This window comes from Euwallacea fornicatus, chromosome 22 (genome assembly GCF_040115645.1).
Source record: "Euwallacea fornicatus isolate EFF26 chromosome 22, ASM4011564v1, whole genome shotgun sequence".
Taxonomy (NCBI): domain Eukaryota; kingdom Metazoa; phylum Arthropoda; class Insecta; order Coleoptera; family Curculionidae; genus Euwallacea; species Euwallacea fornicatus.
Window position 1 is genome coordinate 3,275,377 of NC_089562.1, and position 12,079 is coordinate 3,287,455.

At 38.8% G+C, this 12,079-nt stretch overlaps 1 protein-coding gene across 2 annotated transcripts in view; it reads right to left on the reverse strand.

The window, feature by feature from the left end:
• Positions 1-12,079, reverse strand: part of LOC136346169 (protein apterous-like) — an 85,044-nt gene that overhangs the window by 18,607 nt on the left and 54,358 nt on the right. The window lies entirely within an intron of this gene.

A 12,079-nucleotide genomic window follows, 5' to 3' on the forward strand; every position in this document is an offset into this window, starting at 1 on the left:
AAACACCAAAATTAAGCAATTTGATGACTCATTCACCGTATCCGCCAGATTTGACCTCCTCAGATTATTTCCTATGTATTCCCGAACTTGAAAAAATGGTTCGGTGAAAAGAAATTTTCTAATAATGAAAAGGCGAAGTCCGCGGTCGATGCCTATTTTTAAACATTCGAATCTCCTTACTACGAAAGGGGTATAGAAGCCACAGGATCGGAAGCACGGAATCTCCAAAGAGGCTACATTTACGTAATGATAATTTAATATTTTCTAATTATTATTTTCTTTATTGTTAGCTCGGGCATTCCTGGGTCTCTCCTCGTCATGCTCTGCAACTCCTTCGCAAAACGTCTGCAGTTCTTGAAAATCCATAACGTGGTGCAGCAGCTCACATTTCTGAGTCAAACTCACCCCGAGGTTTTCGATCCAACTGATCGTGTCGAACTGTAATTATTCGTTAGGAAATTGCTTCGGAAAAGTATAAATCTAACACTTGTGTATATTGCTGCATCAACAAAATACGTCTTAAATCACTAAGCTCTTTAGAGGTGAACTTGTTACAAATAGCAGCCATTAATTAGAAGTAACATGGATAAGGACCTCCTGTCCATAGAAAATAGATCAAAAGAAAATACTCTTGAACTAATCTTTGGCACTTCGACGTGCTTACTATTTATAAGATCACAGTCGGAATATTTCAGAGTATTGATTATATTGTAAGTAAATAGAACAGCCGGAGATTTCCTCCTAGAACTCAATGTATATATGCCGAAGCTCTTGAGCATGGAGTGGTATAAAACTTTATATGGATAAATGCTGTTTTCTTCGATATATAAATAGCGAAAAAATCTTTTTTGAACGTTTGCAAGTAGGCTAAAATCGTCTGCAAGCATAAATCCCGAGGAGCTCTTCGAGCACTCCGGCAGATCTTTGATAAAATTGAAGAATTAAAGGGATGAGGACACCGCTCTGGTGTAGACCAGCACTGCAGAATTGAAAGGCAGAGGAACCTACTTTGAATTTTTTTTCCTTAATTACTTCTATTCGTCAAGCACTAATTTATGAACACTAATGATCCGCCAGAGAACCTCGCCTCCATTCTCCTCTCTAGGGCAATCCCTCCTTGAATCCGTACTTTACTTCATCAAAGACTTATGTGGAATCAATACCATCAATCACGTCTAGCTCTTGCTTAATTAGCAATGCATTTGTCAAATATTCACAGAAAACATATCGACTTGAGGCTGTTGGTTTATGAGGTAAAAAACCATGCAGATATATTCAAATATCTCCATGTGCTCGAATATGGATTTGTAAATATTTCCCTTACAAATCTCACTTAACATTTAGTAAATTTGTAGATCTGTAATTAGCTCTAACATTTTCTCTTTTGTCGTCGTTAAGAATTGGTGCAGCCGGGCTCTCTGTAAGTCCATTAGGAAAACGACTACTCTTTCGGGCCAGGTTTAATAGGTATATGTTTTAATGAGGGCACTACAGACTCAGCACACCTTCAAAAGTATATGATGCAATGGCCGTTTTTGAGGGTTTTCATACCACTGCGAATATCCAATTTAACCACTGTTCCAAAAAATTGATGTATTGTTTGGCCTGCTTATCTCAAACACAGGGCCAAAAGTGCGTACTTCAGCTTTAGCAGCACTATGCTCATTTCCATGTTCACCAGTACTACACATGATCTCCGTTGGCACGCCACTCCTCTTCCATTTTATTAGCTCTAAAATTATTAGCTGTATCTCACATCTTTGGGCATTAAACTTAATTTGCTCAAATTTATTGGCTGCGGTTTTAACTAGCAAATTATGGAGACGACATTTTCTGCCTATCTTTTAAACCAGATCGGTGATAAACCAAGGAGGGTACTGACCTCCCCCTTTTGAAGCTGAGTGCAACCATTGTCGACATCATTGTGCACTGGTACATTCGATTAGTTACGACTATGACGCGTATGACACAGTAATAAAAAATTTCATTAATGTAAATTTATATTTTGCTTTGAACCGGTAAAGTAGATCCGAAAGTGATCCAGCAAAAACATCAAAATTAACGAAGGAAGGACAACTTATGCTTTCTCCTGGAAGTTTCGATTTTCCTCGACTGCAGTCCAGGAAATTTTATGTTTATATCGATTCGATTTTATATGAAATTCACCACCCAGTACCGAGACTAATTAAGTCTTGCAAGTAGGGCAAAATAATACTTCATGATAGAGAACTAAATGATCAGAGTTTCAGTAAACAAGAAGAAACCCCAATGGCTTTTTTGTCATCGACCTTCTGAATTTCCTATTTATTTATTAGTAAATAAAATAATATTTATATGGAAATATCAGTTTATTTTGTTGCTGAACTATCGACAAGACATCTCGAAATGTCTTCAGTGAGACAACGTCGAAATTTCTCTTACGTTTCAGATTTTGATAGAGGACGAATTATCAGCTTGAAGAAGCACGGACTACCTTTTCTTCAAATGGCTCGAAAAATGAATCGGAACCACATCACTGCCTCGAAAATATGGCTAACAAAACTTTAACACTCGGTGTTGTAGTTTGGGGTGAGATATGTCTTGGTCAAAGGTTTCTTGAGTTCGTTCCAGACATTCTAAATGCACATCGCTACATTGACAACGTCTGGAAGTCACTATTAGAGTTCTTCATACAGATCTTACCAAATGACATTTCCCAACAGGATAGTGCAAGGTCGCATACTGCAAATATTATCGGAAGATACCTGGAACAAGCTCAATTGGAAATACTGCTTTGGCCTCCACGCTCACCGGACCTATCACCTATTGAACATGTTTGGGACATGGCGAGTGGCCGCATTAAAAATTCACTGAGTCCTTCAAACAATTAGGATCACTTACGAAACCAACTTGATGTAGCATAGAACGAAATACCCCAGGAGGATATTGATCACTTGTTGCAAAGCAAATCCGCGAAGAATATATTGTAATATTGCTGTACGAGGCGATGTCACTCATTATTAACTTTTTAATTAATATACGTCGTTGTTTTTTTAATTAAAATTCTGACGGTTCGATGCTCGGATATGAAACATTATTTTGCCAAAATTACCAGACTTATTTATTGTTATTAATGGGTGATGCGTTACACGTAAAAGTGAGTGTAGTTAAAGCTTTGGAAGGACGATTGAAACGATCTCAAATGACCTGAAAATAAAGAGAGGTTATGCCTAGAAGTTCATAAGAATCATTTGTCTTCTTGTGAATCCATGACCTAGTCCCACTTAAATTGCTCAGAACAGATAAGACAGACGAGACAGCATTGATATAAACGACTTTAAAGGATTCGTGCCAGAATAGTCTACAATCATCCAGTCTCCATATAAACCTGTAAAGAGTATGATTACTTAAGTCTAATCGAAATTCTGTTGAAGTTGAGACCATTTAATTCTTAGTGCCAAGTTGCACGAGAGGGCTGGAAGTCATACGGGGGCAAGGAATAAGAGGCATCATGAACAATTGGAGAATCCGGAAAATATCATACACAAATATAAAATAAGAGAAGAAAAAGAAAAAATACAACATGAAGAGGAACTTACGAAAGGTATGTCAAGGAACGGTAGGAGGTAGGCTGGATATGTAGTTAGGGATTACCGAGAAGTTCATAAAAGCGCAAGTCAAACATTTTTTAACAGTGTGGAAATTCGAAAGAGGACCAGAATAACATGAAGTAGCAGAAGATCGGTCATAAGGGGATCTCGATCTCTTCATGAGGATTGATTTCTAAGGAGTCGGTCGCTTTTAACTGATCTAGAGGATCCTACCATACGGAAAAGGGCTTTGATGTGGAAGAATTTCAAGTTCAATAGCAAGTGGCGAGACAACAACAGCCTGCACCCTTATATTTTGATTTTCTAGGGGATGCGATTACTGTAGGACTCAGCGTCTGAAACTTCTTCTAATTAGATTCATCGAGATTCGTGTGTTGGCGAGTGTTCTGCAAATTTCTCCCCGTTTCAGTAGGATTTCTGTAGAAATTGTTCAAATAACGAATTTCTCAATATTCTTTTGGGTAAAAATTTGTCATAACATTTAATTCTTACCTCATTGGCCACATGGTCTAGTTCGTTAACGGACACTGTGCATGCAAGTCAAGTACTCATGTCTACGCGAAATAATTAGAAGGAATCCAATTTCATCCACTTGTTCCAAGTAAAATATTTCACTAACTATCGCAGATTTTTGCCAATAAATACCGAGTAAACCTGCACTAATTACTATTGCAAAAATGTGAGTAATAAGTTGTACGGACGAGATATGCCTTTCCATCATTAAACGATTTTTTTGTGCGCATCTCGAGAGCCCCAGCAGGATTTTGATTCATTAATTTTAATTAACCGATAAAGTTCCTTTTTTAGGTTTCGGTTTTAGATGAGTCTGAGGTTACAAAAATGACAAGCGATGAGTAAATGCGCACGAGATGGACAAGAGACAGGAATACCAAATGCCTCGGCGCTTTCGCCGATTTTAGAGCTGATCCAAGGATTTCCATTTTGTCTCGCTAACCGCAGGTTTTACTCATTAAAAATAATGTTCTCGATGCAAGCCAAGAAGCCAGTCAAACCATAAAAAAAAGCTTTCGAGTCAGCGAGTGGTTAACGCTTTGAAAATTTCGCGTGTCTGCCATTTACCGATGGCGGCGATCGAGTTTACCACCTATCGCTAATTTCCTCTACAAGAGCAATTACCACAAGTTTAATGGGTCTCAATTGGCATTTCCTAGGCGCCGCTTTAGCACAAAAACCGGCCACCGCATCAACTTGAATAATTGTTATTTACCGACCATCGGTCGTATTCTACTTGCATCCAACGTGCGAAAAAGCGTTAATGGCCTTTGAAACGATTTTCCTAGAATGGCATTTCTACATGTAAAGTTGGGTTTTATTCAGCGCTCTTGGTTTTACAGCCCAATTTGGTATAGACAAGTGCTTTGACAAAGAAAAGCGCCATCGCCGCTCTAAGGTGGTTACAGAGGGGTCCTAGACTTCGGCGAAGGAATAATGGGAAACTAAGAACGCCACGCTAATTCTTCCTGCAACTTCTTACAAACAATTCGTATAACTCGTCTCTGGCGTGATCTAATCCAACTCCGTAAACCGCAAACCCACCGTCATTGGGAGGTAATAAAGCCACAACCTTTATGTAAACGTAAGTGTAATACGTAACGTGCCAGGGCAGCATTAGACTGCACGAATGTCCTTTCAATTACGAATAAGTCCACTATGAAATCGGACAACTGATCGAGAAACGTCGATATTCGATTAGGATTTACGACCCTAACCGTTAAATGCCCTCAATAACTGTCACTCTTCAGCTGCCCACCAGAAGGTGTAAAATACAGGCCTTATGGTCGTTAGTATGCAAATTGTGCTGGTTAGGTTGGGAATAGGTCCGAGTAGAATATTAGTTCAAATGCGAGCTCAGGGTTAAAGGAAATAAGTACTAGGCATGGTCACACATTGAAAGTAAATACCATCATCATGCAATTTCAAAGGTGATTTCGAAGGTTGCTGAAGGAAAAGGGTAAAAATAACCGGCGACAGATATTCAAATTTCCATACATCGACGTTGGAGCGTACGTTTTTAGATATTTATTGAGTCATAATAACTTGTCAAGACCATAAAATAGTCTGAATAATTTGGAAGCCGTTAAACAGTGACGAGTTAGTGACCATCGTAAAAGCAGTAGGTATAATAAAGGCGGTTTTGGGTGATTTTTATCTTATTCCCGACGATATCGGAGGCATCGGAATAAACATATAAACCCGATATTTCGGTGAGTTTTGATGAGAAAGATAGTCGTTAAGTCATTAACCGCATGTTTTGGGTGGCTACTTCAAAGACCATACAACTAAAGAGATAAAAATCGACGGAGAATGGTTTGGGTGAACTAACAAAAATGGTGCCTTATAACCGCAATGTTTCACAAATATCGAAGAAATTTCTTGTAAATATCTCTCCGAGGAAGCCTTACTTCTGCCATTAATCCAGACGTAAAGCGGGTTGTTACCATACAGCGTGTCGCTGACCTACCCTACCAAGCTTCGGGAGGTGGCTCACCATTCACTATTTCAGACGTCATGAAAAACATCTGCAACCAAGTACTTTTTCACCACGATACCGTCTCTTGAATTTACGTTACTTTTAAAAGAGCGAGGGGGGGGGGGGGTCAGTTATTGAAAACAACTCGCACAAAGAAAAACTGTATTTACCAAAAATTTGGGGTCTCTTAACAACTCTTATGTACAAAGATAAGGTGGACAGAGCTGAAGAAGTTGAACAAAGAATAGTCGCGGGTGGTGTCCAGACAGGTGGGAGGGGAGCGGAGATCAGTCGCACCATCTGGACATCCACCCTTTGGAGGTGCAGGTCGTGTTTGGCCCAACAAGGAGGGAATTTCGGACGATATTTTAGTGTTTTTTTAAGTGTTTTTCAATTTTTGCAAATACAGTTTTTCTCTGTGCAAACGATTTTCGATAATTGGCACCTCTCTCAGTCTTTTAGAGGTAAGGTAAACTCAAGAAATGGTACCGGCACAGGGAAGCACTTGATTTTAGATGTTTTGTGTGAAGCGTGGCGTGGTATATGAAGGGGCAAATATCGCAGCAATGGACAGTTGAAAATTTAACAAAAGGAGAGATACAGACAAATTTTACGTTCAAACCTCTGGAAAGTCAGCAAAGCGCAAATGAGTCGAACTGATAATGGTCGCTTAAAATGGTAAATTTAAGTGGTTCTCCAAGGGTACCATTGGTTTTTTTTTAATTCCGAGTTTAGCTAGTTCGGGGACGCTCTGTAAAAGCGCAATGTGAACGATGAAATCTATTTGATCAGGCTTACGGAGGTTCGACAGACTAAACATAAAATAAAGTTTTCTGAGGTGCTTTACAGATAAAAAAAAATAAAGAAACGTTGATACTGATACATTTTATTTTAATTTCCTTGATTCTAATATGGTTTGTCGCACGCATGTGGTAAAGTGTTATTTCCAGCTCGAAAACGCTTGAAGTAAAGCCACTTTACCACACGCCAGTAGGGAACATATGTTTTTTTACTGCTAAAGAATTGCAGTTTTAGTATTACTGTGCGATTCTGTAGTTGCGGAACTAAACGAATGCTAATTTATTGCGCTGCTAGAAGAATTCCCTAGACGTGAGTAAAATTTCCACATTTTAGCCGGTAACTGAACATTTTTCTAGTAACAGTCTCTGTCTGAGCGAACCAGGTTTTGATGATCAATCCTCTTTTTATCATTTGCGAGGTTTATACCAATGTGAAAGGTTTGCGATATCAAATCGCGAAATTGGTGAATAAATCGCTAATCTACAGATCTGTCTACACCGAAGTAGCGAGGAACATCAGATGGAAGAATTTCTGGACACGGATTCGGAAACCCTTCCGTCGTCTCAACAAAATGGAGACTGATAAGAATATTTAATTTCCCATTTCGACAAGACGTTCTAAATTCACCTATAGATCAACAAAGTCGATATTGAATGTTGTTTGTCTTAATTAAGGAGTCTTAAAAGCCAACATTTTTTCTGGAACAACGAAACGGTGCTCTCTCGAACGAAAATTTGTTAGAAGTTTATGCGCATTAAACCTCTCTTATTTAATTTAGACCATGAGGATTGTCACGATCACATCTAGAACTGGCCCAATGTTTGCTGGGGATGTCAAGACTTCCCACCTGGATTAAGAAGGACGCCTTGACCGGTTCTTTAATGACCTAATAAACTGCATGAAAATGAACTCAGAGTCAAGAGTAAACATCAGTTAAACTGGTCATGTTCATTGCAGAAATGTTTTAGGCAGCTGCCCTTACTTCAACTGTTGGTTAACATTAGCTTTAATTTGGAAAGAAAACATTGAAAAACACGTTATCTGCCAATTACTTGCTATCTGACACCTGCGATTCCCTAACTGCACGTTGAAAAACCGGTTCTGAGACTGAACTGGTCGTTCGGGGTAAGCCTAATGAAAACTTTAATATATCGTCCAATGAGAATGCGAGTATAAATAAATGACATATCTTCCAGAATGACCACCAAGATGGCCGGACTAGACCACGGTGGTTACTTTTGAAATCATCCTATTGAACCTTCAGTTATCCAGAAATGGCGTTCGAAAGTTACTGTCAATACGAATCGGGCGATAAATAGGTAGATCTTCATAACGGCCGTCAGGATGGCCAGATTTAAACCATTGTTACTTTTTTTTTTATACTGAGTAATCAAACAGCCAGTGTCGCCAACACAGAGACATATCTATCAAGTTCAAGATGATAGGATTTTAATTAAAGTAATTTCAGAGAGAGACGGAGAGGGAGAGAGGGAAAAGAAGAAGAAGATAAAGAGAAGAATTCGCATATTTGTCATTCCGCTTGACTCTTCACGCATTTTCCTCAAGTTTGTGTGTAGAAATCGACGACAAAACCCATAAATCATCACGGGAAAGTTGGCACCGCGTGTCTTTAACAAGTTTTTAGAGGCGGAAGAAGCTAAAGTTCCTAAACGATTAATAACGGTTTTAGTCTGCACCTCGGAGGTAATTAGTGGCGAAAACAGATGACACTCGCTGCACGTAATGGCTTTTTAATTTTTTCCCGTCTCATTTTTGAGATTACTAGAGACACCAACACTTCATTATTATTCATAACTTTTACGATACCAATCAAACTACAAGTTTCTTGCGCAGATTCCATCATGGGAAATATGACCGCATCTCCTTCGTCGACATCAAAAGCCCAAATCAAGCCCACAATCTCAACCTACATTACACGATCCGAAACTAAAAACAATTACTAATGAATGCGCATAAAATTTGCAACAATTACTAAATGTTTATCCGATTTATCTTTTACTGCAAGAGAACCTTGTGAATGTTTAGACCGTGCAGACCTGCTGATGAATATTCATATTTTGCGCCAGAGGTTGAGTTATTTATTAACCTAAGTAGACACAAATCTACTTATTGATTCGTATTGATCTAGATTTTAATCTATTGGTTTGGCTTGGGTAAATAACTGCCAGCTTATTCAACGCATTCAAGTAGGAGGTCTTCGGTGCAGCCTGAGAACCACCTCTTTTTAGAAGGTTATTTTGAATCTAATTCGGGTTTTTAACAAATTGGGGGTGTGTGTTTGCTTTCGCTTTTTTTTTTTAGGCAGAAGACGTTATTTCTTGTCTTCGTCGGCGGCTTTGAAGCGTATCAACTTCCCTTTCGTTAGCAATGAAAGATAACAGTTGTTGTCGAAGTATGGCCCACAAGTCACTCGTCACATGGCTAATCACGTGGAGGTTTGCTACGCGCCTAAACATCGAGGAGATATTTTTAACTTGAAATTAATATGCCGGATTGTTGATGATGGGTTACAACATTAGATCGGCTTGTAATATTAACCTACCTTACACTAGTCAGACATGGTCATGGGTTGGCCACAGAGACTTATTGCCCTTTCGTAGTTACGTTGTGCCATACGGTTTTTTTTTTGGATTGTATTTATTTATCAACTGGTCCCACTTGCTTTCGTTACTTTATTCTTCCAGTCTACGTAACTTCTACGTTATCTATGTCTTTCCCTCTTTTCGATTTTAATTTCGTCTCTATCGGCTATCATTCGTTTTCCAATGGTTCCTTTTTCTCGCTAACCGGCATTTGTATTTTGTCAGATCCCTCGAATTGGTACCGAGCCTATCCGAATGTACGTTTTGCCACGTGTTGAAGGCATACATTGCGATTTTGGGCTTTTCTCAAAGCATTCGAAGGTACCAGACAAAAGAGAGATATAATTTTTTTTATTATTTCCAATATATATATATCAGTGAGTTTGACTAAATTCTTACTTCTTTCCAAAGCGCTTCACTTCGACTTCTCCTCTAGATTATTATCTGCCTGCAAACCCCTTGATCCCAATCGATATCCCGGAAACTATCCCATCATCACACAAACCCGACATTTCATCACTTCCCGCCCAAACAAAAGCGATTCACAGGACCTTCAAAAGCGGCCCACATTAGAACCCACTTTAGGGGTTAGCAAATCCGGCGCAGGGCTCCACGGGGGGCCACCCAGGCCCCCCCGCCAAGTCCCTACACATTATACGGTATTTTTTAACGCCTTTGTTACAGTTGTTTGTACGAATGTTTCGTTTGTGTTTGTTTCTTTTCGTTGTGACCCTCTTTCGGTGCATTTTTGTGTGAAACATCGATGGGTGTATGTAACGGTTGTTGTTTCCGGGACAGCATGGGGTATGGGGTTCTTGGGCACGTTTGCGCTTTGGGAAATGCAGTTTAGTGTCGTTTGCTATTAAAAAGGAATAAATAACGCAGTTCCCTGACGGTCTACAACACGATGATAGAAATCCCGTTCGATATAGTTTCATCTTCAAGATGGTCTAGACTAATTTAAAAAATTTAACGGGACGTTAACATCGCGATCAATTAGAAATCCGTTATTCAAGAGCACGAGTTAGTCAATATTGCTTTATTCTTTTGCAATTAATCTAAATTAATTAATTATCACTTTTTTCTTTGAGTTAGTCTTTTGGAGTATTTCGACTCGCACCAATTTCCTTTTGTATTTTGCTTTGAAGTGTGTCCTATCGAGCGTGATCGATTCTTCGGTATTCGAACACTTCGGGAAAGCTTAAGGGAAACTTTAAAGGTGACGTCATTTGAATTACTTAAATTTTGAAATGTTTTAGGGCACATGGACTGCCTACAGAACCGTTCGTTTCACCTCTCGTTTATTCATCATCTATCTCTCGAAACAACTCGTCTAATTCTTTTCTCACTACCTTCTGTCAGTCTTAATCTATATTACACTTTCTACATTGCTTTTCACTTTTCTCCGGAATATTCTGCGTCAGATTATCAATTTTTGACTTTACCTGAATTATTCTTTCGCCTTTAGACATTTTCTACTCGCAAATAATTTTCTCTCTGACTCGCATGCGCCGAAGTAACATCTCTAGCTATTTAATCCTTTCTTCCTTGATTTTTCCTATTCTTATCAAGTTCTCCCTCTGTGGCCCTCTACCGTTCCTAAAATTTCTCCGATTTTTCGTCTAAGTCCTGATATTTTGGGCCCATAAAAACCATCAAAATACGAACTTTATCTGAAGATCAAGGCAATTTCTGTCCCGATGGAGATTACTCTTTTTAGCTTTTGTCAGTCTGGGAAATAATTATGCAATATTTGAAATTGTGAAACGTACGATTTTTTCTCACGCTCTAAGCAAAGTATGCAAAGTAGTTTGTGATTATACTGCTGTTTGGATGCAAATACCCCCTAATTCAGCCCCAATGGCTTCAATCATAGACAGCCTAATGTGTTTTTCTAATTAAGCTAGAATCAGTCAAAGTGTAATGATTTTCAATAATCATTAACATTCTAATTTGACGTGTAAACGAAACAACGGGGACCACTTTAATGACCCAATATTGATTAGGAATCGGTCTCTGCCTAATTTATGCCGACAGATACGTGGTTCCAAGACCAGAACCTGTTAAAAGTTGACACGCGTTATGGCGAAATTATAATATTTTCGGTGAAAACGCATTCAGTGGAAATGTTAGGAAGCTAATAAACAGGTGCTTCTATAATTATTAAGATATAGCCTGTTGATGGCGTCCAATGTCCATTAACGTTCCCGTTTTTTACGGCTAATTTTTAACTAGACATGTGACAGTATATTTCTCAAAAAATAGGTCACACACCTCGTATACGTACATAGCTTCTGTTCGGATAGTAACTCTTTAAACAGCTACATGCAATGCATACGTAATAACGTCAACGTCCGTATGGGCAGCAATAAGAAAATCTGCACGTGTTTCCTCTCAAACCGCACGCAAGAACATCATAAGAAATATGAAAATACGCGAATCTACATGCAAATAGCGTAGAATTGTCGTAACTTAAACATATAAAAAGCTTCTCAGGACATATATCTGCATGTAAATCGGGTCACTCGATACCTCATCTGCATACAAAATGCTGCATGTTCTCTATTATTACGATGATTATTATTATTATTATT